The 27,211-nt window shown below is 52.0% G+C and overlaps 2 pseudogenes; one reads left to right on the forward strand and one right to left on the reverse strand.

Annotated features, from left to right (window-relative positions):
- LOC137466906 (zinc finger protein 850-like) overlaps positions 1 to 27,211 on the reverse strand; it is an 807,951-nt pseudogene that overhangs the window by 626,203 nt on the left and 154,537 nt on the right.
- Positions 1 to 27,211, forward strand: part of LOC137466908 (zinc finger protein 850-like) — a 743,182-nt pseudogene that overhangs the window by 617,133 nt on the left and 98,838 nt on the right.

A 27,211-nucleotide genomic window follows, 5' to 3' on the forward strand; every position in this document is an offset into this window, starting at 1 on the left:
AAGGCTTATCTCTAACTAAAATCTTAGCTCCTCTAAAATCTCTAAATCCCTTAAAGTTTATGTTTCACTAGAAGAAGCCCAGCTCAAGTAGTTAAATTCCCAAATAACTCCCAAATTCACAGGCTTGTGAGCTTTGCCAAATGTGAGAATCATTTTTTCTTCATCCCTGTCACCTTTGTGACAGCTACACAGAGCTTTCCCTTCCTTTTAATAATCTGTATTGGGCCAAATTTTCACTTTTATCAAAACCTGCCAGCAGCAGAGCTGAGGCTGTGCAGGAAACCATGAAATTTGGAATTGCCACATTATTGCTACTATTGTCAGTTTATTCATGTTTGGGATTTGTTTGCCTTTCCATCACAAGTGACATGTGGGAAGAGCAAATATTCCTCAAGGCATTTTATGCAGGGTGAAGTTTGATTTCTGCCGAGTTTGTTTTGTCCAGTGCCCAGGGGATGCTCGAGGGCAGTCTCTGTGCCTCTTGTCCTGGCAGATGCTTGGGAGGAGCTTGGGGGGTTGTCCCTGTCCCTGTCACCCCAGGCCATTCCCCAAGGGGTGTCCCTGTCCCTCTCACCCCAGGCCATTCCCCAGGGGGTCTCCATCTCTCCATCGTTCTCACCCCAGGGAATGCCTGGGAGGGTCTCCCTACCTCTCACCCCTGTGCCAGGGGAGTGCTCAAGGGAGTCTCTGTCCCTCTCAGCCCAGGGGGTGCTCGGGAGTTGAAACAGGGTATTTTATAGGGTAAATTTAACAGGGTAGAAATCCATGTGTATTTAGGTGAAATGTGCTGCCAGCCTAGGTAAAATACGCTGTTTAGTCTGCTAGCTCTGCTGCTGAAACGTGGATGAAAAATCGATCCCCACAAATCCCGTACGGAGCTGTAGAGACTGTGTGTTTATTGCAGCGCTGGACGCATGTGGGGATCGTTCCCCTTCAAAGGACATGCACTCCCCTGTGTAAGAGACGGTCCCAAGTTCCCCTCATTTTTGCCTCACGTTTGCCACAATGGCAGAGACTGAGATCCTGGAGACCCCGATCGGAGTTCTGGCTTGGAGAGATGGATAATTATTTTTGCAGGTGTATTTGCTGTATCACCATGGACCACCGCTTTGAGCAGTGCCTGGCAAGGAGCGGCTTGTTCTACCTGCTTACACCTGCTTCACAATACCTGCTCAACCCACGAATTTTCCCACCTCTTGGCCAAATGAACTTTCTGGGGTAACTCTGGTGATCTCCCACGGAAGACCCCTCATCTGCCTCATGACCACTGTGACGGACGGAGATTGAAGCCCCTCCCAAAGACTGAGACTCAGACCCCTACCACAGGGAGGAGGGCTGGCCTGATCAATGTGAGATGTTTGCCCAGGTGTGGTCGATGGACCAAGAAGACAATGGCTCTCGCTCACTGCTGATAACATGACCTGTTCCTCTTTGGTGGCTTCAATGGGCATTCATTGTCTTCTCCCCATCCCCCCCTTCCACAGAGGACTATAGAAGATCCCTGAGATAACCAAGATTTTGAGATTCTCCCTGATGTGACATGGCTCCTTGGGAGCCGCTGCAGGAGCAGCACCCTGGGAGCCTCGGGAATGCCCCTCTGGGATCCACGGCACACACTCCCAGGGGCTGGAATTCCAGTTCCCAGCCAGGAAAAGATGTTCCTGCCCTTGAAGGCAAAGCTCTTAACAAGGAGCCAGAAGCCAAGTGGAGCAAGATCCTACAGTGACATTTCACTGCCAGCCTTCATAACTTCACCCATAGTTCTTGTAGCTCATGGATTAGGAATGAAATCAGGGCAGGGCCTTTGGTGGGAGCTGTCCTGGATCAAGGGAGACACTGAGAGAGACACAGAGCAGGCAAAGAGAGGCAGGAGAGAAAAGAGGACACAAACACTGAGAAGGTGGCACTCTGAAAACAGAACTGCAACTGACTGAAAAGGAATGGGATGGAAAGAAATAATTTTGTAACTTGTATTTCCAATCAAAATACAATTTCCTCCCTTTCTCACAAACCTCCTCCCGCTCTCATTCAGCAGGGCTCTCAGAACGTTCTTCATTCTGAATGGATGTTCCACGCAGCAGTCACGAAGAAACAGGGAATAGGGACTTTCCTGCTCGTGGGGAGTTTGACATCCTCAGCTGAGGAGAGTAGAAGGCACCAGAAGGAAAGGACAGTTGGGCTTCACCCTTCCTCAGGAAAGAGGCAGGGGAAAAATCTCTCATCATGTCTGCAGCTGCTCCCACAGGGATGTGAAGGCTGATCCCAGAGCCCCAAGGGTCACATTCAGGGCTGCCCACAGGGAATGCTCGCCTGGTATTGAGGGGCAGTGTGGGAGCACCTGGATCTTGGAGAACCCAGCTGCCCCCCATGTTTGGAGGTGCCTGAGGAGGGCTGGGACGATTCCAGGGACATCCTGCAGTGACATCCCCCCTGTCCCGCTCTGCGTGCGCTCAGTCCCAAACCTGACCCTGATCCTGCTCTCAATCTCACTCCACATTTAGACACACTCACAGTTCTGTATTTAATCTCATCCCAGAGGCAGAATTATCTAGCCTCAGACCCAATCCCAACCCCAGCCCTAAAGCCAATCCCATGACTAGCCTTAACCCCAATCCCAGCTCTAATCCAAATCTCAGTCCCAACTCCAAACCCAGCCCCAATTCCACCCTCTTCCTAAATCCTCATCCCAAATCAAATCCCAGGTTCAGCCTTTCTGGGCGTTTGGGGATGTCTCTGTCCCTCTGACCCTGATGACATTTGGGCGGGGTCACACCAGGGCTGAGAGGGGCAGAGAAACCCCCACCTCCCCAGGGATGAGAATGTTGGAGAGCCCCCCCGCCCTGAGCACCCTCAGAGGTGAGAGGGACACAGAGCCCCTGGTCCCCAGCCCTGCACAAGCATTCCCTGAGGCCAGAGGGATGGAGACCCCCCGAGCATCCCCCAGGGCAAGGGGACAAAGACCCCCGAGCACTCCCAGGGCTGAGAGGGACAGAGACTGCCCCAAACAACTCCTGGCACAGGGTGAGAGGGAGGGAGACCCCCCAGGCATTCCATGGGGTGAGAACAATGGAAACCCCCTGGAGAATGGCCTGGGGTGACAGGGACAGGGACACCCCATGGGGAATGGTCTGAGGTGAGAGAGGGACACCCCCTGGGGAATGGCTTTGGATGACAGGGACAGACCCTGGGGAATGGCCTGGGGTAAAAGGGACAGGGACAACCCCCCCAAGCCCCTCCCAAGCATCCTCCAGGGCGAGAGGCACAGACTGCCCTGGAGCATCCCTTCGGCACCAGACAAAATAATCTCAGCAGAAATCAAACTTAACTCTGCATAAAATACTTTGATGAATATTTGATATTCCCACAAGTCACTTGTGATGGAAATGCAAACAAATCCCAAACATGAACAAACCGACAATAGAAGCAATTCTGTGGCAATTCCAAATTTCATTGGTTCCTGCACAGCTCCAGCTCAGCTACTGGCAGGTTCAGATAAAAGAAAAGTGGAACTTCGGCCCAATACAGATTAATAAAGGGAAGGGAAAGCTCAGTCTACCTGTCACAATGGTGACAGGGATGAAGAGAAAAATGATTCTCACATTTGGCTGTTGTAGATGCAGGTGAACCCAATAGGAAGAATGAAGATGTCTAACAGCAGTTCAGAAAGCTGAATGATTTCTTTATTATAATTATGCTATAATGCATTAATATACTATATAAAAGAGGATACTAAAAGTACATGCTACTTTCTCTAACTATCATATCTAACTAACTCATTTGGCAAAGCCCCCAAGCCTGTGAATTTGGGACTTATTGGGGAATTTAGACACTTGAGCTGGGCTTCTTGTACGACTTCGTGCAGCCTTGTGTTCCTCACCTTGTGCCGAATGATCCTTGTCAGTCTTGCTGGTATCATTTGCTCCCTTTCCTCCAGCGATTTTAACAAACTTTTCTAGGAAGGACAACAAAATATTTTCTTTACACTGGCCACCCACAGCAGCCATTTTCCTCATAAGTTCTCCCAAAAGTCACACTGAAGAACCTGAATTGAAATTTCCAAGAGTTCCTCCAGAAAGAGCCAGAACCTCCTGAGAGGAGGAAACCATGCTGTTGTCAAAGGCACTTGGGGTCAGACAACAGCGCCCTGAACTCACTGCACCAAAATAATGTCTCAATCTGGTTAATTAAATTGTTAGAGAGGTGCTTCTGCCACAATTAAGGTGCTAACGAGACCAAATCCCAAGTGGATTTTATTGAACAGTAAATGTGAGGTAGAGGGAGAGATGGAAGAAAGAGAAAAGGGGGGAGAGCAAGGGAGTGACAGGGACAGAGACCTCCCCTGAGGTGGGGCAAGTGTGACATTGTCCCCTGTGTGCGTGGCCTTCCCAGGGTGGGGGTTTTACACCTGAGCCAGTTTGGAAAGGGGGGTGGTGTTCACCCCCCACCCCGAGCAGGGATTGCCTCACTGTTTCAGGGTGCAATGTAAGATGTAACCCAAAGTATGTTTTCAGTCACCATCTTCATAAACTGTGATAAACAGGTGGGGCAGTGTTCTTTATCTCTTCCATGGCTCAGCCCTGATAACGCCCTCCAGGGGCTATCTTCTGTTAATGGGCCATTGAGTGCCACTGCAGGACTGATAAAATTACATCATCCCATTGTGGGATGCTCCGCCCAGGGGGAGGAACCAAACATTCCTACCTGGATATAATCTCACCCTTCCAACACCAGGACCACCTTGCCTACTGGATTCCCAGAGGACAAGAGCTCCGTAACCACCACTGGACCTTCAGAGGAAGACCAGACCCTTCCACAGGATCACCGCTTTGACAGAATCACGTTCATCACTCCAACAGGACTGCAGACACCATTTAATCAGACTGCTACCACCACCCTGACCAACGGGGTGTCAGGTTAAATCCTGACTCTGTCAGTCTAAGCCAGTGTTTCTGTTTCATTGTCTTGATCTTAATATTCTTACTAAATTGTAATTCTGGCTTAGACTCTCCCCCTGGTTTGCCTTCAAACCAGTATAAAACTCATTGTGCTCATCCCTTGTTTTTCTCCCAAAACAGAATTTCCTATCTCCAAACCTTCACCAGATGGAGGAGGTAGCTGCGAGGAAGAAGAAGGAGGCCTGGCACCCCCGGGCAGCTGAGGAGGAAGTCAGTGCCCCTTTCCCCCTCTCTCCTGCTCCATCTCCCAGCCCAGCGTGGCTCCCGGCTGCAGGACAACCCTGCTGTCGATGCCATCCTGCCAGGGACACACTGGGGGGATTCTCTTCCCCTTCCCTCTGGCATGGAGGCAAATCCCATCCTCTCCTTGTCCTTCCTCCCCCAGGGAAGGAGCTGAGGATGGAAACCAGGAAAGACAAATCCCCGCGGCAGAACCTTGTGGAAGAGGCTGTTTTGAGCAACTCCATGGCGCAGAAATCCAACAGGGAGGAAAAGCCCCGGAGATCCCGCAGGAGGAGGGGCTGCAAACCCAACCCAGGGTGCTCTGAGGAGGAAAGACCCACCCTGTGCCAGGAAGGTGGACAGAGCTTCAGCCAGAGCTCAGAGCTGGTGGTGCATGAGCAGGTTCATGATGGGGAGAAGCCCTACAAGTGCTTGGAGTGTGGGAAGAGCTTCAGGAGGAGTTTCAACCTGATCTGCCACCAGATGATCCACACCGAGGCATGGCCCTACAAGTGTGGGGAGTGTGGGAAGGGCTTCAGCTGCAGCTCTGCCCTCGTCATCCACCAACGCATCCACACGGGGGAGAGGCCCTACGAGTGTCCCGAGTGTCAGAAGAGTTTTCAGACCAGCTCCAGTCTCCTCCGTCACCAGCGGATCCACACCGGGGAGAGGCCCTATGAGTGTGGGGAATGTGGGATGACCTTCAGCCAGAGCTCCAGCCTGATCTGCCACCAGAGGATCCACACCAGGGAACGGCCCTATGAGTGTGGGGAATGTGGGAAGAGCTTCCGCCAGAAGTCCCACTTGATCAGCCACCAGAGGATCCACACCGGGGAGAGGCCCTATGAGTGTGGGGAATGTGGGATGACCTTCAGCCAGAGCTCCAGCCTGATCTGCCACCAGAGGATCCACACCAGGGAACGGCCCTATGAGTGTGGGGAATGTGGGAAGAGCTTCCGCCAGAAGTCCCACTTGATCAGCCACCAGAGGATCCACACTGGAGAAAGGCCATACAAGTGTGGGGAATGTGGCAAGGGCTTCAGCCAGAAGTCCCAACTGATCATCCATCAAATGATCCACACTGGAGAGAGGCCATACGAGTGTCCCGCGTGTGAGAAGAGGTTTCCAACCAGCTCCCAACTCCTCCTGCACCAGCGCATTCACACAGAGGACAGGCCCTTCCACTGCCCCGACTGCAGGAAGGGCTTCAAGCACAGCTCCACCCTTGTCAAGCACCGGCGCATCCACACCGGGGAGAGGCCCTACACGTGTCCCCAGTGTGGGAAGAGCTTCACCCAGAGCTCTCACTTGACCAGACACCAACGGAGGCACCAGTAAGGAAAGCTCTGTGAGTGCCCGGACTGCAGGAAGAGCTTTGTGCACTGCTCCAGCTTCATCCCCCATGGGAGAACCCATGTTGGGAAGAGCCCTGGTGATCCATGTTCCCTGTGATGCATGCTGGGAAGAGATCTCTTCCTGCCCTTGCCAATGACATGGTGTGGGATCAAAGAACATGAGGGTCTGGCCATGGCCCTGTCATTACATTCACTCCTACCTCAGGTCATTGCCAGGGGCAGCAAAGGGACTCTCTCTCTCTCTCTGTCCCCGAGGAGAAGGGTGTCCTTTCCAGGCAGGAGGAAATACATGGCCAGGAAGAGCCAGTCAGTTGTGATGTAGTCTTCCCTGTAAATAGTTTTTCTTATCCCTTCTGTTATCAGTATTTTTTCTGTTCCTGTTTGTTCCTTGTCTCGTTGCTGTTCACAGTAAATTTTTCTCCTCCCAGCCCAGGATCTTTGCCTTTTGTGCTTTCCATGGGAGGCGGGAGGGCAGTGAGCGGCAGCACGGTTTTTAGGGGGAGCAGGAAATTGGGGAATCCCATTCCTGAACCCCGGCCCTTGGAAACCGAGCATCCCAGCTGGTCCCAGCCCTGGTGGCCATGGCAACAGCCTTGGGAGCGGGTCCCTGGCTGGGGCTGTGGGAACCTCTTCACTCTGGTGCCCAGGGACAGGACTGGAGGGAGCGGCTGCAGCTGAGTCGGGGCAGGCTGAGGTTGGATCTCAGGAAAAGGTTTTTGCCCAGAGGCTGCTGGGGCACTGCCCAGGCGCCCCAGGGAAGGGTCACAGCTCCAGGGCTCTCTGAGCTCCAGCAGCGTTTGGACACCGCTGCCAGGCCCAGGCTGGCATTGTTGGGGTGTCCTGTGCAGGGCCAGCAGTTGGACTCGAGGATCCTGATGGGTCCCTCCCAGCTCAGCCAGTTCTGTGGTTCTGGGATCCCATGGCCCTGGGGATGGGACTGCCAATGGTTGCCATGGCAACGGGCTCTGGCTCCAGGCCTGAGCTGGTGTCCATGGCAACCACCCCTGGCATGGGGTCTCCATGGAGCTGCCCAGGGACTGACCATAGCAACAGGGGCTGGTGATGGTTGCCATGGAAACTGACCATAGCAACAGGGGCTGGTGATGGTTGCCATGGAAACTGACCACAGCAACAGGGAGTCCTGGTGATGGTTGCCTGCTAAGGATCAAATTTGTCACAGGCACTCAGAGGGGTTCCATGGGGACTTTCCAAGAGTCTCCAGGCTGTTCAAGAGCTGGAATGTCACAGGCAGAGACAGGGGCTCCATGGAGACCTCCCAGGGGTTTCTGGGGATGGTAAAGAGCCGTGTGGTCAGAGGCAGTCACAGCCATCCCATGGTGACATCCCAGGGGTCCTTTGGCAGCAAAGGCACCGATCTGTCACAGGCACTCATGGGGGCTCCACAGTGACATCCCAGGAGTCCCCAGGCTGCCAAAGAGCCGGGATGTCACAGACACTCCCAGGGGTTCCTGTCATGGGCAGAGTGGGAGCTTCAGGCAAAAGCTTTATTTCTTTATTGGAGAAACTCCTGCTGAGTCATGAGGTGGAGAAATGACACCCAACAGCCACCATGGATCCTCAAATCCCTGCAGGACCCCTAGACTTCTAGAATTCCTTCTAATAGAAGAGACTGGCAGCGGCTGGATCCCATCCCGACCCTGCAGATTGGACAGGTGGAATTGAACCTTAATGCAATTTGTCCCAAATATTAATGATGTAATACCAGATAAATCTGTATAAATACAGCTATGATTGATTCTGATCATTATTAAATAAAACGGTCTATTTACAACACAGAATAAAATTTAAAATATAGTTATTTACTCCTCAATATAGGAGCTATACCAATTATAGACTATTCTGCTCTATGAAGCAATTTTGACGTCACCAGGGCCTTGCTGGAGTGGTTTGAGCCCACCGCAGGCAGAGCCTCCTGCTCCAGCAGGAACTGCCTTTCCTGTGCCAGGAGCAGGGCAGGTCCCACTGCAGGAAAAGCCCCAGGCCAGCCCCAGCACAGGGAAGGCCTCGGGCACAAGGGCAGAGTGCCGTGCTGGGAGCTGTGCCAGGGAGAGCCTGAGGCACCAAAGGCACCTTGGCAGCAGCAGCTGCTTGCAGGGCATGGCCAGAAGCCTCCCTTGGCAAGCCGGCCTGGTGGCCACCACTGCAATGTCACTGTTGAGTAAGAAATGTCACAGGCTCATCAGAAGGCTGATTGGCATAATGTGCCATATGTTTGGAACTGCTCCTTTTTATATGCTGTTCCGATCCAGGTAGATAAAATCCCAGTGGCACATATCAGAGGTTTGTTAGGGAAGACAGTGTGGATCAATTCTGCCTCGAGTACAGACAAACCCATTTGTGGGATTGTCTTTGCTCAGGGACCAGGTTGTACACGGTGAATAATGCAGAAATATGGAAGAACACGATGTGTACCTCAGGGAGATCTCATATGCAAATATCACTGTTTGTTGGATGTTCCTGCCACTGTCTTTGCATTAAACCACACCAACATGAGACAGAAGGAAATGTGTAAGTGTCGAAGGTTTGTGCAAGTGATATAGAAGGAAATGTGTGTCAAAGGTTTGAGCAAGTGAGATGGAAGGAAATGTGTCTGAGTAAGTGAAAGATGGAAGTTTTTACCTGATGAAGTTTTTACATGACGTTTGGTAGTATGTTGATGATTTGGAGATAAGGGGTGGAATGTCCTAGGGTGACGTTATGGTGCTTGCATCCCCAATCATGTGTTCTGTTTATGCTTGATGTTATGTTCTGTGCCTTCAGGACTGGCTCCGAAAAGTGAAGGTTTGTTTTGTCTTGTTATCACCCGGCTCACCTCCCCTCACAGTCTGTGTCTAGGAGAGAGGCTAGGGCTTGCTGGCTTTCTTGCTTACTTGCTGGCTTGCTTGCTTTCGCTTTGCTCTTGCTCCTGCTTTTTGCTTTTGCCCTTGCTTTTGCTTATTAGTTAGTTTAGCTAGGCAATCCAATTTTTTCCCTGGACTGTTTTTTTTTTCTTTCCCTTTCCTGAATACCATTTGAACCTGCTCAGGACTGGGACATGGGAGACACCAAGACACACTGAGAGCCAGCATTTTGTGACGTGCAGCAGCCACCCCTAGTGCCGGAGACCGATAACTGGGCAACCACTCCCAGCAGAGACTTTCTGAATTTGTCACCTCTTCAGAGCGTAGAAAGAGTTTTTGTCATCTGGTGTTGTTCATTTTTTGTGCTGGGGAGTGCTTTGCCTGCTCAATAAACAGGTTGTTTCCACTACTCTCTGAGGAAATTCTTCCTGAGCCAGGTGAGCTCAGGTGAGGCTGTGTGGGTTTGCTTTCTGGGGGCTCCTTCTGAAGGTTTTCTCCCAAATTTGCCCAAAACCAGGACACATTACTGCATCAGCAGGCTGTTCTTCGGTGAGATGCAGCAGGGCCCTGTTCAGCCTGTGCTCAGCAAACTGACTGGCCATGAGCCACAGGTGGATGTACCTCACCATGGCAGGCACCTGGAGAAGGCACGGGGAGACTTGGAAAGCTGCCAGAGGGAGGAATGTCCCCAGCTTCCCCAGAGAAGTGCTTCCCTTGCCACCACACTGCCATGGCCTCAAAGGCTTCCAGTGACCAGTAGGCATGGCTTGGGAGGCCAAGCAATTCCTGGGAGGATGAAATCCTGGCCACAGGCTGCTTACTTGCTTTGGATTGGAAAACCCCTCCTCTACGAGCATATCCAGCAGGGCAGCACAGGTCTTGGTTTTGGAGATGTGTGAATATGCTCTGAGCCCTGTGCCCATGGTGCTGGTCTCTTCCTCCCGAATCCTCTTGATGAATTTGCAAACCAGCTGTAGGAGAAAGGCAGGAAGCCAGGGATGTTCCACGGAATGCTCCAAGCACGGTGCTCGGCTGAGCGGTGACAGCAGGCCCAGCCCAGCTGGGGATGGCTGCAGGTACCTGCGCTGTTCTGCGGAAGAGGCCACGGGCGGGGTCCTGCTCTTGTGTGCGCTGCATGGCTGCACCTGGAGAAGAGCGAGCACAGCCTGAGCTGAGGGGCTGTGGGAGAGGCCGGAGAACACAGCCCAGCCCTGCGCTCCCCAGGCAGGGACAGCCCTGGGATGCCCCAGGGGATGGAGCACGGCTGTGGGGTGTCTGCCCTGGCCCCTATTCCGTCCTGTCCATGGGCAAGTGCCCAGGGGATGGGATGGGATGGGATGGGATGGGATGGGATGGGATGGGATGGGATGGGGCCAAGCTGGCTGCAGGCACCAGCCCTGCAGCCCAGCTCTGGCACTCACCCTTCTGCAGTGGCTGGAACTGCACCACCTCTTCAGGCTGCTGTGCTGGGACAGTCCCAGGGCCTTCTTTCTCCTCCTTCCCCCAGGCCAGCTTGGGCACGCTCGCAGGCCTGTGCTCTACGTCACTGCCTGGATTCATGGCTGCTTGCAGGAGAAGGTGGCTTGGAAAAGGTCCGAGTCAGCAAGTGCTGCAGAGTGAAGTCTTGGCAAGGCTACAGGACAGCAAGTCCTGCACTCTGGTCTTGGGGGCTCCAGCCACAAGGACAGGAGACTCCTTGTCAAGGACCGTGCTAAGCAAATGCCACGGTCTGCCCTGGAGGGCACCTGCAGAAGAGAAGCCTCGGGAAGGCCAGAGGTCACCAAGCCCTCTGGTCTGGCCACGAGGTCAGCTGCAGGAGTAATGCCTCGGGAAAGCTCCGGATCAGACACGAACGAGTGCGCTGTGTGGGGGCTCCTCATGGCACCGCTCTGTCCCGTCCTGTCCCGTCGCGTGCTCCGAGCACTGTGGCATGGTCTTGTCACCGCCAGCTCCTATGTCACCCCGTGTCACAAAGGGCCCTTGGACACGCTGTCCCGTTCCATGCCACGGTGACCGTGCTGCACCGTGTCACAAAGGGCCCCTGCACACACTGCCCCCTGCCCTGGGGCCGCCCCCAGCCCACCCAAAGTGGCTCAGGTTGGAAGGAATCCCTCACCCCAAGTGTCTAAGACAGCCCAACAGGATCTTTAGGAACGGCTCAAACCCTCAGCAAACGCTGCCCTGCTTGCGGGCTCAGAGCAGCAGGAGCCCCTGCAGCTGCTGACACAGCCATGGCGGGAAGGGCACGGGGCCTTCACAGAAGCTGGCACGGCCTCCTCGGGACACGTCCCATGTGGTGGCCATCCTAAGCACAGCTGTGTGACACAGACGAGGAACGTGTGGGCCAGGGCACGAATGCTGCTCTGACCCCTGGGGCCCGGGAAGCACTGACATCAGCAGGTGTGGCACAGTCCCCACCAAAGCAGAGTTCCCCCAAGCCCTGGCAGCACCGGTGCCCATCTCCTGCCCCAGAAACCTGCGTCCCGAAAGGGCTTCTCTGCCAGAGGGCAGCCAAAGTCTGTGTGCACTGGGGGCTGTGCTCCGTCCTGCAGGGGCTGTTGGCAGGAGCACCTGGAGCAACTGCTGGCAACACTTGGTCTCTGTCAGAAGCTCTTACTCCGTGCTGAAATGATTTTCTCATTGAAGTCATTTCTTTCAGTGAAATAGAGATTTTTGTAGTTCACTTGAATTAACAAAATAAATTAAAACATTTAAATTTTAGTTTGTAGAATTATGTGTTGAATTTTAACCTTTTACTTGAGAAACCTCTGCTGTGGTACAAAGGGCATAAGAAAATGCAAATCTCTGAAGCTTCTTGCATAAAGGACAATGCCAGAAAAGACCAGGAGATGCAAAGAACCCAGATAACGGGGCTCCTCTGTCTCTAAGCTTATCAAGACTGACAGACCTACTCAGATAGGCACGAAAGGACCAAAAGCGCATGCACAGAGGAGAAAAGTTCAAGAGTTCAAATAGGAGGAAGACCACAATCTTCAGCCTCAGAGACCACCAGAGACCACCCGCGTGACCACCATAGCAAACCACGCATGCCCAGAAGGGCGTGGACCTATTTAGCATGAGAGGCAAGGACAGGCGGGTTGAATATGCATGCTAAAGTTGTGCAATGTATTGCATATGGAACACTTTTGTGAATAAAGTTGTGGGTCAGACTGAGTCTTGGGGCACAAGTTTTTGGAGAACTATCTCGCTTGCGCTGGGCGCTGGCATACATACCCACTTCATAACTACATCAAGTTGTGGAGTCTATTTATTTATTCTGCAAATCGCTTCATCAGCACAAAAACACCTTAGCTGCGAGGGCACAGAAGAATCTGAAATTTTAGAATCTTCTCATCAGGAAAGCTTTACTTCCCATTGCTCAACTCAAGTAGTTTCAAAAAGTTACAAACTTCCCAAATTAATTTGAATAACCTGAGAAGGTGAAGAGTTGGAATTTTGCTTCCCATCTCAATGCAGCAACTCATTTGCCTTAATGTCATCCACTGAGAGTCACTTTACAGAACAGAGCACTACACAGAGGCAAAAAAAGGGCCATTCTTTGGTTTACAAACGGTTTTCCATGAAGGAATGATAATATCCTTATTCTCTTAAGGAATAAAAGCTCTCAAGAAATGAGAGTCCACTCAGTGGTACAATAGTAGCCCAAAGAAATGAGTAGATGGCAAAAGGGCGAATCCTCCCCCTGGTACAGAGATCTGAGTGGCCAGTAAAGTACAGCTCTGCCCTCTTGTTCCCTGCAGGACAATCAGGACCATGAAGAGGAAAAGTCACAGATATTCCTTCTGGCCTCCCTAACCAAAGCTGTGCCAAAGCACAGATGCTGCCTTCAAACTGACTCAAATTCCAGCCTAGACCTCTCACCTTCCAGACAACTCCTTCTCCAGCACCCCACCAGCACCAAGCCCCCCAAACTCCCGCACAGAAGCCCTCAACACTCTGCCAGGAGCCCCAGCTGTCCCCGTCCCTCCGCAGAGCTTTCCCACCCTCCAGCAGACGCCCTGGTTCCCTGCAGGTGCCGTGGGATGGCACTCAGGAGGATCTGCTCCAAGGCCTTCCCCTGGAGCACGCTCAGGCTGCCAGGCCTATGGATCCTGGATCATCCTTCCCACCGAGCCTTCCTGTGCACGGCTGCTCCATTTGCACCTTTGCGCTCAGCTCGGACTTCTCCACTTCACCAGGAGTGCTGGGAAAGGATGGAGAGCAGCCTGGCAAGCTCTTTCTGCATCTCCCTCTTTACCCTCGGGGAGGGAGAACATTCCACAGGAAAGCAACTGGTGCCACAAGGAGCGGGTGGCCTCAGGCACCTTTGGGGATGGAACAAGGCCTTTGTTTGACATAAGTGAGCACAAGCAATTCACATGAGTAAACAAGTAATTAGCACAGACATGCCTAAGTACTTAGCACCAGTTAGCATAACAAAAACCTGGCAGGCCTAACTTGAGATGAGAGTGACCTGACAAAAAGCTTTAGACACAGTCTACCAGAAGAACTAAGGGCAAGTGTGGAATCAGCCCTTTGCAGGGAAGCCCTGAGGAAGACTTTGTGCTGCTTTGGGGCATGGAGACCGCCCCTGGCCAGGGCCTGGACATCAGCTTCAAGTATGGGAATCTGACACAATGTATTTCTAACCTCCTGCCTATGGAATCACCTCAGCAGTGTGAAGATGGATGGTGATTTTGATACAACTCCTACATCAACCCACTGAAATTTATATGTGGCAGAGAAACACTTTAGTGGGGTGCTGACCCCTGCCCTCCTGCCAGGTCAATAAAAGGGCTTTTGGCTGACAATGCATTTGTCTGCCGATTTGTTTGAATGAGGGAGACCCCTCAGGACTGCTGTATCCTGAGGGAACACCGTTGGCCTTGGCCTGCAGGCACCTGCACAAGCTTAAAATCAGCTGCCTCAGCTTCCAGGACCTCTCTTGGCCAGCATCCTGACGTGGATGCAGGACTGCTGTGAGGCACTGCTGGGACCCAGCGGGACAGGACCGGCTGTCTCGTGTCCACGTAGCACCCCTCACACAGCCAGGGCCATCCCGAAACCAGACAAACACTCACGTGTCAGCACAGGGGAGCATGGAGCACTGGGCTCCTCTCAGGGCATCTCAAAGTTCGAGAATCCACCACAGCACTGTTAAATTTTTGGGTGGACCAAGGACTTTGAGTATCAAAAGGGAAACTCCAATTTGTAGGGAGGGAAGTAAAATGCCTGGGACATGTGATTTGTCAAGGGAGCTGGCGGCTGAACCCTGAGAGAATTGCAGGGATAGCCTCACTCCCATGACCAAAAACTAAGAGGGAAGTCAGAAGGTTTTTAGGCCTGTTGGGATATTGCAGGCTATGGATTGAAGGATTCACACAGGCCATCAGGTTCTTGTATGAAAAGTTAGTAGAAGAAGAGATTAGGTGGGAAGATGACAAGCAAATTTTGAAGCTTTAAAGCAAAAATCAGTCAGTGCAACAGCACTGAGTCTTCCTGCCTTAGACAAACCCTTCTATCTGTTTGTGGATATAGAAAAAGGGGCAGCACATGGAGGGTTAGCCCAGGACCGGGGAGGATCCAGGAAACCAGTGGCCTATTTATCAAAACTGCAAGACCCTGTCAGCTGAGGACGGCCAACCTGCATTCAGGTGGTGGCAGCGAGCGCCCCACTTGTAAAAGAAAGCAAAAAATTAACCTTTGGGGGAAAATTGAAAATATATACTCACTCAGTAAAGAGTATCCTCGGCTAGAAGGCTGAGAAATGGTTCACTGATTCCCAAGTACTAAAATATGAAGCCATCTTAATAGATAATGGTTTAGAGCTAGTCGTGAGTAACCAACTCAACCCTGCCCAGTTTTAGATGGAAAACCAGGTGAGGAATTATTATATAATTGCCTAGAAGTTATAAACTATCAAACTAAAGTAAGAGAGGACAGATCAACCACTCCAAGGTGGAAAACGATTGTACATCGATGGATTTTCACGGGTAATCCAGGGCACAGGGTATTGGGGTAGGCTATAGCAGATGAAGAGTTAGTGGCCCTAGAAAAAGGAAAGTTACCTTCCAACTGGTCAGCCCAAGCATGTGAGTTGTATGCCCTAAAGTGAGCTCTGGAAATATTCACACAGAAAAGAGAAACAATATATACAGACTCAAAATATGCTTTTGGAGTAGTGCATACCTTTGGAAAAAAATTTGGGAAGAGAGTGGGCTATTAAATTCAAGGGGAAAGGAACTAAAAACTTGTTTTAGAAGTGTTAGAGACCTTACAATTACCAGAAGAAGTGGCAGCAGTATATGTTAAAGGACATAAAAAAGGAGTGACTCAAGAAGCACGAGGGAGCCATTTACAGATTTAGATGCTAAAAATTCAGCTGAATCAGGGACAGGAAAATTAATGATAGCATTAACCCCCATTAGAGAAATGCAAGAAGTCCCCGTATTCGGTAGGAAAGAAGAGAAAGAATTCCTTAAAACAGGAGCCAAGAAAGAAAACAAAGGGAAGTGGAGATTAGCAGATGGGAGGCAAATGTTGAATAAACCCCTTGCCAGGAAAATGCTCGAAGGCAAACATGGAACAACACACTGGGGTACACAAGAGCTAAGTGATCAATTTCTAAGGGACTGGGGCTGCATAGGAATTTTTGGGATAGCTAAACAGGTAATTGAAAGGTGTGTGATATGCCAACCAATAAATGAGAAGGTCATGAGGAAAACACCAGGGGAGGGCGAGAACTAGCCTTACAGCCCTTTCAAAACATCCAAGTAGACTTTACCGAGCTTCCCCAGGTACAACGGTGGAAGTTTTTACTTGTGATAGTAGGTGACCTGACTCATTGGGTAGAGGCGGTACCCACGGTTAAAGCCAATGCCAGTGTTGTGAGTAAAACACTTCTAGAATCAATCATTCCCCAATATGGGATGGTGAACAGGATTGATTCAGACCAAGTGTAAGGCCGTCTGAAGCCCCCACTTGTCGCCCTGATTTCTTAGGATTTTCTAAAGCCTTCTGAATTTACATTCTTGTAGAGAACTTTCTCACGCCACTTTCTGTAAACAACCTCTTGTTTTGCATTCTTTCTTAGAGGCGGAGAAATTTGATAGACTGGTAGTTTGTCCAGTGTCGTTGGAGAGGTGGCACGTTCACCTTCCAATCCACTTGCACCTTTTGAGAACTATAAATGATTGGAGTCAGAAAAAATAAATTCGTCTCTTCATGGTGACCAAAGCTGTGGTGCGTCGTTTTTCCTTGTGTCCTCTGGTGACACCCACTTTTGCCTACCGATTGCCACGAGGAGAAACCCCTTCCCCCCCTACAGTTCCGGCTTGGAGAGAGCAGCAGTGCAGGTGCAGTTGCTGCACCATTACGTTAGCTGTTCCGAACAAGGCCTGGCAAGAACTTGGCAAGGAATTGGCAAGGACTTGGCAAGGAATCGGCGAGGACATGGCATGAACCCCGCAAGGAACGGCCTACTGCATATTTGCCCACTCTCCTTTTGAAGCTGAATGAACTTTTGGGGTGACCCTAGTGGTCTCTCACTGAAGACCTCTCATCTGCCCCGTTACCACTGTGACAGACGGACAGAGATGGAAAACACATCTCCCAAGGACTGAGACTGAGAACCCTACCACAGGGAGGGGGAAAACCACTAATGACACGACCTGTTCTTCTTCAGTAATTTCAGTGGACTTATTCTTCATTGTGTTTGTCCTGCTTTGGTGGTTTCAGTGGACTCACCTATTCCCCTGCAGCAATCACAATAGACTCTCATTGTCCTGCATATTCCCCACTTTTTTCCTCCGTGGAGTATAACTGGACCCCTGAGTTGACCAGAATTTTGAAGACTTCCCCGACACAACCAGACGGATCCCCATCGTCCGGACCAGTGAGGATCTCGCCTGTGTTGGTAGCTATTCCCATCCCCCTCTTTTCTCTCTCTCTCTCTCTCTACTTTTATCTCCTTTCTGATCCCCACTATCGCATTTACTGCTTTGGCCCCTAATAAAGGTGCATTTGTTGGGATTAACTGATAGTCCCTTGTTGTTTGCCTTTTTGCACTTTTGGGATCAGTGAAAAGAACCATCACGACACCCCGCACAAGCGGATCGTGACACCAAGGAGCTCATTTCACCTCTAAAATATTACAAAAAGTTGTGCAAACCCTGGGAGTAAATGGGAATTACACACTCCATGGCATCCACAGAGTTCTGGTCACACAGAGAGGATGAATCAAACTCTTGAAAGAGCTCTAGATAAGCTGATGATTGAAACCCAAATGTCATGGATGAAATGTCTCCCTTTGTCCTTATGAAGACTTACAACTCATCCCAAGTCAGATCTGGGGGTGTCACCCTATGAAATGACGTTTGGGTTACCCTTTTTGACCTCACCCCAGAGGGTTGCCACCTATGAGGAAGGGGAAGCCAATGCCAAGAAATATGTTATGTCTATAGCAGAAACCTTCGAAGGGCTAAGACATAAAGGGGCAATTCCTCAAACTACGACCTCAGTTTCAGAATCCATAATATTAATCCCGGGGACTGGGGAATGATCAAGTCATGGAGAGATCAGCCTTTAACTCCTCAATGGGAAGGTCCCTTTCAGGTACTGCTCACCACCGAATCAGCCGTGTGAACTGCAGAGTGGGGATGGACTTATGCCAACAGAGTTAAAGGCCCAGCAGGAAAAACACAAAGAATCGACTACATATAACATCCAGACCAGGTGAAACAAGATTGAATCTCAAGCAGAGACTGAAAGACAACCAGAAAAACACCAAGACGCCCAAAGTCAAGCTTCCACCAACCAGTTTGAGAACTGTCTTCCTGTTTTAATGGGTGAGAATTACCAGCACCTGTTGAGGGGAAGTACACAAGGGACCGTAAGAGGTAATGGGACAGCTTCTTTAAGAAAATAAGACAAAGGAAAGAGGGCAAGACCCCTTTGTTCGCTACCAAGAAGACTCCATAGCCCTGCTGTGGGTAGCAACCCCGTAAGCATGGTAATGTAGGGACAAAAGGCCATATTGGACCACTGTCATTCCCCAGCTGTCTTTGAATACAACAGGGACTGGAGGGCGAGACCGAGGTGGCCTCTGGACCCCTAAGATACACTGACTATGGGTAGCAACCACATAGGCATGATAGATGGGAGTCAAAGCCATCCTGGACCTCTGTTAGGCCCTTTTGTCCATTCCAAATAAGTGTGTCTAAGGAAAACCTGAGATTTTCCTCCTGTTCCCACTGTCCTTGCCCACATCAACAGATGCTAGTATGACTCATTCAAGAGAGAGAGAAATTTTTTTACTTAATTTTTCCAGCAAAATGACTTGTAAAAACAGAAAACAGGGGGTTGTTACAGATGGGTAATCCTATGGTTGTCTCTCACAATTAAGGGGTGAGTATTAAGTAGATGTTAATAGAAGTTGTGTAGGTGGATAGTTATCTTTCCCTTCCCCTTTGCATTGTTATCGTGGGATGCCCTCAGTAGTCAGGGCATTTGGGAGGGTCGGCTTGTTACTATGGCAGCGCCTGAGCTCCAATCAAGCTGTAAGAAAGTGATCTCCACCACTGGACAGCGAAGGAGGAGTGGATTGACAAGACTTTGGGAGGGGCTGGAGGTATAAAAGACAGAACATCCATTTTGTAGATGAGCACATGGTGACTGAATCCTTTGCTCCTGGTGCTGTATTCTTTACTTTATTCACTCGTCTGTTGTATTTTGACAAGGTCTTAATAAAACTATTTAAATTATTGAAAGTGAAAATTGTTTCTCACATGGGGTTGGGGAATGTGGGGCAAGGTTGTCCACACTGGGTCAGACCTCAAGGTAAAACTTCTCTGACCTGGCCAGCCCTCCTTAGGAGTGGCCCTACATCAATATCAATCACAGAATGCTGCAATCACCTCTTCTCTAAAGAGAACAGTAATAAAGACACGCTTTAAAATGGGAATACATATTTCTTAGAAGCTCTTTGAAATGTTTCTCCATAACTGTAAAAGGAAACCTTCTTAATGAACTGCATTAGAGCAGAGGGAAATCAACACACAGCCATGGCTTCTCAGGACTTGCTTGATCCTAATGAGCCCCGTGGTGCATTTGGAGCTGAGCCCTTGAAACTCAGGGCCTCAGAGGAGATTGCACAAACCTTTGCAGGAGTCAAAGTAAGAAGAAAACCACAAAATGTCTCAAAGAATTAATGGGTGCCACTGAGGTCCATCCCCAACACAGGTTCCTCATGGACTCCTTGGAGGAGAGAACTGGAGGCCAGGATGGCACAAAAATCTCTCAGGGACTCAGTATGGAAAGGAAAATCCAAAGTACCTTAAACTCCTGGAGTATCTCAAAGCATCAAGGAGCCCCACTGAGTGTCAGTACAAAGCTCTCAAGGGACTCATTAAAACAGATAATTTCAGGCTGTGACTGCACAATCTTTCTCACAGAATCTGTATCAAAAGGGAAACACCAAGTACCTTAAAAGAACTGAAGCACCTTGAAGCATTCATGAGACCCACTGAGTGTTGTTCCTGACAAAGCCTCTCCAGGGACTAATTACAGCAGATAATTGGAGGCCATGACTGCACAAAGCTCTCAGAGACTCCAAGGCAAAAGCCAAAGCCAAAGTGCTTTGAAAAACCTGCAGTCCCTGGGAGCATGAAGGAGCCCCCAGGGCCATTCCTGAGCAAGGCTCCCCAGGGACTCCTTCCAGCAGATCCTTGAGGCCACTGGGATGTGGGCTAGGGGGGGATGCTGAGGGCAGGACAAGGGGCTGACAGTGCCCAGCCTGGCTGGGGCTGTGCCAGGAGGCCCCAGTGCCTCAGGACAAGGTGTCTCCTGACAGCCCTTGGTGGCACAGACCCTGTTGTGCCCCAGGGCACCAAGACTTGGCTTCTCTTTGTCCCCACCTGTCATCAGTGCCTCCAGTTCTCTGCTCTGCCTGGGGCCTGGGGACACTTTCTCAGTCGTGTCCCTCAGTGGGACCCATTAAAAGTCAAAGAAACTTTGGAGTTGGATTCTGACTTGGAGCTCTGGAGAGGTTTCTGCAGCTCCCTCTCAGGGCCTGATGTTCAGGGCCTGAGCACAAAGCCCCAGAGGGTCATTAAAGTCCTTGTGCTGTGTCTGTGCTGCTGAGCTGGGCCGGGCTCCTGGCACAGAGGGTGAGTCTGGTAACCAAGGAGAGCTTCAAAAGCACATTTCCCTGGATGAGCAGCTCTTCTCCCAGCCCAGCAGGGCTGGGGCACTGCCTGCAGCCAGCCCGGGCACAGCACAGAGGCACAGCGAGCTTCCATCAGTCAGGGCTGGGAAGGTGCTGAGAAGTGCCTGGGGCAGAATCCCTGGCAGCCCTTGGCACAGGAACCTCTGGCTGCAGGACAATGCAGCTGCAGCTCCTGGAGTGATCTCCTACAGCTGGAACATCCCAATGCCCACAGACCCTGTGAGTACAACTCTGAGTATTTCTGGTGCAGTGCAGGTGGAATGCTCATGAAGCTCTGATATGCTGAGGAGTTCTGATCAGTCATAGAATATTTCCAAGAAAAGGATTTTGATTAAAATGAGGAGATTTCCTAAGACTTTGTATTCTGTTTCCTACTATTGGAGAATGGCAGGGATGGAGGGATAAATATTAAAGGATGTTTATGAATTATTGATAAGAATTTTGACAAGTGCCTGAGACATCCAAACTGTTACTTTTAGTGATCAATAGGGTCACAGTAGATCCCTAATGTGCCTTCAGCCACTCTGTCCATGGACAGCACCAGCATCACCTCTGCTGGAGCCATCAGGCTCAGTCTGAGCTGTCCTTGCTCCAAGCTGCAAAAAGAACCTGCCCCCAGCCAGTGCCCTGCAAACAGGCAGGGTTCTGTCAGGCCAAGGAGAGTGCACAGAGATTTGGGGTCTGTGAGTGCTGGCAGGGAGAGCTCAGGCACAGGGAAACACCTGCAGGAGGAAAATCCCCAGGAAGCAGAGAGAAGATCAGGGAAGGAGAGAAAACAAAACCAAAAGTGCTGTGGCAGGGAGAGTTTAGAGATGTCCAGAGGATCCCCTCCAGTGCAGCCCCTCCCTCTGAACAAGCCCCCTCCCTCCTGTCCCCCCAGCCCAGCCTCTGCCCTCAGGGCTGGGGCTCCAAGGCGTGCAGCCCCTCCTGTGCAGGCAGAGCTGCAGCAGAGCCGTGGGGCAGCTCTGCAGCCCCGGGCCCAGTTCCCTCTGCAGAGCACAGGGCTGGGAGCAGCTGCCCGGCACTGGGGGCTCTGGGAGGGGGCACAGCTGGATCAGGGTGACACAGCTGTCCCCAATACCCGGCTCTGGGCAGTGCTGTCAGTGCAGCCAGGGAAGGAGCTGTATCTCCCTGCATCCAGTGGCATCAGAAGGACACTTGGAAGTCTCCCTGAGATTTCAGTCCAAGCTGGGAGCTTCAATCCGGGATGCAAACCTATCCCAGAGTATCTCTGAGTTATAAGATTGATGGGGAATGGCAGAGGTGTTCTGACACTGAAAATGCTGCTGGGTTGGTGAAATGAGCAACGTGAGACCTTGGCTACAAATATGGAGCTGGGCTGGGGTGGATCCATCTGTCTCAGTAGCAACATAGCGTTTTTAAAGGAAACATGAGAGTGTGAACATCCTTCATTTGAAAAAGTGAAAGCCCAGAGAAACTCCAAAGAGAATGAAGTGACAGACCATCTCCCTTCAGTCTCCACTCATAATCTTCCCTCAGAGAACTCTGTTCTACCAGAGGGAGGCAGGAATGTTGAGTGTTTCTGATATCCAAGAATAGCAGGAGAGACATGGTGGGAGCTTAAAATGAAAACCTCTAAACTCTTAAACACAGAAGAGTGTCCGTGTGTGTTACAGAGGAGGGTGTATGGGAAATGGCTTTGGTTTTGGTTTCAGGTATCTCCTCTAACTCTTCTCTGTCCTTTCTCCATGAACAGGTGCCCATGTGCAGCCACAGCCAATGTCCAACAGCAGCTCCATCAGCCACTTCCTCCTGCTGGCACTGGCAGACACGCGGCAGCTGCAGCTCCTGCACTTCTGCCTCTTCCTGGGCATCTCCCTGGCTGCCCTCCTGGGCAACGGCCTCATCATCAGCGCTGTAGCCTGCGGCCACCACCTGCACACGCCCATGTTCTTCTTCCTGCTCAACCTGGCCCTCAGCGACCTGGGCTCCATCTGCACCACTGTCCCCAAAGCCATGCACAATTCCCTCTGGGACACCAGCACCATCTCCTACACAGGATGTGCTGCACAGCTCTTTCTGATTTTCTTCTTCCTTGGAACAGAGCTTTCCCTCCTGACCGTCATGTGCTATGACCGCTACGTGTCCATCTGCAAACCCCTGCACTACGGGACCCTCCTGGGCAGCAGAGCTTGTGCCCTCATGGCAGCAGCTGCCTGGGCCAGTGCCTTTCTCAATGCACTGCTGCACACGGCCAATACATTTTCCCTGCCCCTGTGCCATGGCAATGCCCTGGGCCAGTTCTTCTGTGAAATCCCACAGATCCTCAAGCTCTCCTGCTCCAAATCCTACCTTAGGGAACTTGGGCTCATTGTGGCTAGTATGTGTTTGGTGTTTGGCTGTTTTGTGTTCATTGTTTTCTCCTATGTGCAGATCTTCAGGGCTGTGCTGAGGATCCCCTCTGAGCAGGGACGGCACAAAGCCTTTTCCACCTGCCTCCCTCATCTGGCCGTGGTCTCTCTGTTCCTCAGCACTGGAGCTATTTCCTACCTGAAGCCCCCTTCCATCTCCTCCCCATCCCTGGATCTGGCCCTGTCAGTTCTGTACTCAGTGGTGCCTCCAGCCCTGAACCCCCTCATCTACAGCCTGAGGAACCAGGGGCTCAAGGCTGCAGTGTGGACACTGATGACTGGACAATTTCAGAAACATTAAACTGCTGGTCAATTTCTGCAAATCACTTGAAATAAAACTCATCCTTGATACTTCTTGTTGGTTTCATTTTGGAAATACTTTTTCTTTGTTTTCCTTTCTTAATTTGTCCACAAGGAAATGACATTGTTTTTTGCCCTTTCTCATTTTGTTTCTCTCCACCTTCCCTGTGGCTATAGACTGTGTCAATGAGGGGCTGCGCTCTTGGTGGCTTTAAAGGAACTCAAGGATCTCCCAGCAGAGTTTTCTGCAGAGATGCCCTTCTGTTGCCTTCTCTGGAGCTGCAGCAGCAATGTCTGTGTGCAGAGCTGGGGGCAGATCAGTGCTGGCACAGCAGCTGTGCCCAGCAGCAGCAGCACTTGGTGTTGCCAGTGCTGCTCCCGTGGCCCTGCCCCGCTGCCCTGGTGGCCCTGGTGTTGCTGCAGGGCCTGAGTGTTCTCGGGGCCGGGCACAGTCCTGGGGGTGGCAGTGCCGGGGCTGCAGCAGGGACAGCCCATGGGCACTGCTGGGGCAGCGCTGACGCCTCAGGCCAGGGCCTGGGGGCTCCAGGCTCCTTGCCCGGGCTCTCTCAAGGACACGGCCAGGCCAATGCTCAGCACAGAAAACCCCCGTGAGCAGCCCCAGGCTGGCCGTGGGCAGGCTGGGGGCACACAGCATGGCTGGTGCTCTGCAAGGGCCCTGGGGGAGACGGGAAGGAGCAGCAGAGCAGGGGCTGATCCATCCCCAGTGCGCTGGACAGCCCAGGGCAGCGTCCCAGAGCGTCCTGATGGAGCTGCCAACAACATCCCCCCTCTGCAGCCCTGGTCTCTCCCCCAGCTCACACAGGTGCCGCGTCCTTGCAGGCACAGCCACGGAGGCACTGGCTCAGGAGCCCCGTTTGCATTGCACACAGCAGGCGGGAGCACCCCCATGCTGCTGCTGTGGGGACATGAACCTGAGGGAGCACAAATGCCATCAGCCCCTGGGGCCAGGAAGGGCTGGGGGACGCCAGGGAAACCACTCAGCTTTGTCCTGGCCTCTGCAGCCAGCCAGAAAGTTTGTTCCCATCAGCTGGGAGTTTCCTGTCCCACTGCAGATGCTGCTGCTCAGAGCCAAGGCTGCCTGGCAACCACCCCCAAACTGCCCTGAGCATTTCCTTGGCTTCACCTTTGGTTTCTTTACTCTTCCTGCTACAAATTTTTTCTCATTGCCCACCCCTGTTCCCTCCCCTGCAAAGAGCCCATCCCTGTTTGCCCTTTCCTCTCTGGCCCCACTCCCCATTCCAGTTCCTGACTTGGCACCATGGGAACGGCCCCTGGGGAGCAGGATCATCCCACAAGTGCTGCAGGAATTGTCTGCAGGCTCTTGCAGTGCCTCTTGCTGCTCCCTTGCCAGAGGCACCCCAGGCCAGGGGGGCACATCTGGGCTGCTGTGTCTGGCTGTGGGGCTGCCTGTTCTGGGCAGTGAGGAGGGGCTGCAGAGGCTCTGCAGGACTGACAGGATGGGCTTTGGGGCTGTGAGGAGAAGCTGAGGGACCTGGGCTGCTGGAGCTTCTGAAGAGGAGGCCCAGGGCTCCTCCTGCAACTGCTCCCAGGGTGGTTTCAGAGAATCACAGAATCAGCAAGGCTGGAAAAGACCTTGGAGATCATCAAGTCCAGCCATTGCCCTGAAACCGCCTTGTCTCCCCTGAGCCTCCTCTTCTCCAGGATAAACAACCGCAGCTCCCTCAGCTGCTCCTCACAGGACTTGTGCTCCAGACCCCTCACCAGCCTTGTTGCCCTTCTCTGGACACGCTCCAGCCCCTCCAGGTCCTTCCTAAATTGGGGGGCACAGAACTGGACACAGCACTCGAGGTGCTGCCCAACCAGTGCTGAGCACAGGGGAAGAATCACTGCCCTGGTCCTGCTGGCCACACCGTTCCTGATCCAGGCCAGGAGCCATTGGCCTTCTGGGCCACCTGGGCACACTGCTGGCTCATGTCCAGCCTGCTGTCCATCAGTCCCTGCAGGTCCCTTTCTGCCCGGCTGCTCTCCAGCCACTCTGTCCCCAGCCTGTAGCGCTGCAGGGGTTGTTGTGGCCAGAGTGCAGGACCCGGCACTTGGACTTCTTAAACCTCACCTTGTTGGATTTGGGCCCTGGATCCAGACTGTCCAGGGCCCTGTGCAGAGCCCTCCTACCCTCCAGCAGATCAGCACTCCCTGCCAACTTGGTGTCACCACGGTTCCAATGAGGCCCCAGAGTGTCCCAATTGTCTCCATGATTCCATGAGGACTCCCAGTGTCACAATGTCCCTTTGCTTCCATGGGACCCCTTGGTGTCACAAAGTCCTTGGATCCTTAGGCCTGGCAGTGTCACCATGGATCCTTGTTTCCATGAGGTCTGGCAGGGCAGCAATGCTCTCCTTGGTCCCACGGTGTCACAATGGCCTCTTGGTCCCAAGGGACACTGTTGTGGTCTGGGGTGGTGGCGGGCACAACTTTCCCTGAGAGTGTTTTGTGCTAACGGGCAGGAGCCACGAGAGCCCCAGCACACACACACACACACACACACACACACACACACACACGGAGCAGCTCGGCAGTGAAGACACGGGAGGGTCCGGGCATGGAGCTCCAGCGAGGGTTTGTGAGGGTCTGACGCTCAGCGGTCCAGGGGTTAAAGACAAAGACAAAGGAGGGTTTAGGGTATAAATGCAGGGAAAGAGGGGGTGGAGGAGAGCATCAGGGATCTGAGGGTTTAGGGGTGGTGCACAGGGAAAGGGACTGATAGGGAATGCCAGGGTGGATAGGCGGGGACATAAACCAAGGGGAAGACAGGGAAGGGAGAACTTGCTAGAACATGAACATATGAGGGTAAAAGGGGTAGGAAAGGCCAACGGGTCAATGGGGAGGACAGAACTGGGACAAATTAACACAGTGCTGTAGAGCACCTTGGGGGAATCTTCTGTCCTCACCCTGAGCTGTGAGGGATGCCCGGAGCCTAAGGTGCATTTCTCCAGGGGATTGCTGTTGCCCTCTCCCCAGTAAGCTCGCAGGCCTCCACAAACACACACTGGAGATGTCTGGGGCCGTTCATCATTTCTCTGCTCTCCAGCACCGAGGCAATGGACTCTGGCACAGCTCTGAGCTCATGCCCGTGACAGCCACCCCTGGCAATGGGGCTCCATGGAGCTGCTCTCAGGAAACACCCCAAGAGTTGGGGAGTGCCCCAAAACTGCCTCAAGCATGTGAGATACCCCAGGATCTCTTCATGAATGTAGACTATTCAAAAACTCACTCAGTAATGGGCTCCCCCTATCTTAATCATCCCCAAACTTTGGCTGTCTCATTCCAGACTCCAGTCCACCTCCCCAGTCCCAACCCATCCCACCCATGCTGGACATCAAGATCCCCTTCCCAACCTGGATTTCCCCCATTTCACACTGCCCAAACCCCATCCCACCCATCCTGCCCCACCCAATGCCCATCTCACCCCTCCTGATTTGCATCCCACTTTGCCCACTCCCCTTCCAACCCAATTTCACCCTGAGAAGTAGTGGAATCCAGTAATTTTGGGGTAGGATTCAGTAGTTTTCAGTGGTATTGAGTGGTTTTGTGGTGACAGATCAATACTTCTTGTCATTTGGAGTGCAAAGAAATAAAGACCACTAAACCAAATTCCTCCAACCCCTCCCATATCCTTCCAGATGTCTCCCAGAATCCAAGATTCCCCAAAACACAAGTAAAATGTGAGGCTTTAGATGCCTTTGATGAATTTGTTGATTTTTACCCCAAATTTCTGTATTTTGAAGGGAGGAAGATAAAAGATAATTAGAGACAAAATAAAAGGAACACCAGCCACTTCCCTCTGTGTATCAGAGGAAATGTGGGTCACCAGGGCTCTGCCCAGCGTGGGTCCTGCAGTGGGGATGGAGCTGGAGCAGCGCACGAAGCTCTTCCCGCACTC

This window comes from Anomalospiza imberbis, unplaced genomic scaffold, assembly GCF_031753505.1.
Source record: "Anomalospiza imberbis isolate Cuckoo-Finch-1a 21T00152 unplaced genomic scaffold, ASM3175350v1 scaffold_47, whole genome shotgun sequence".
Classification (NCBI taxonomy): Eukaryota; Metazoa; Chordata; class Aves; order Passeriformes; family Viduidae; genus Anomalospiza; species Anomalospiza imberbis.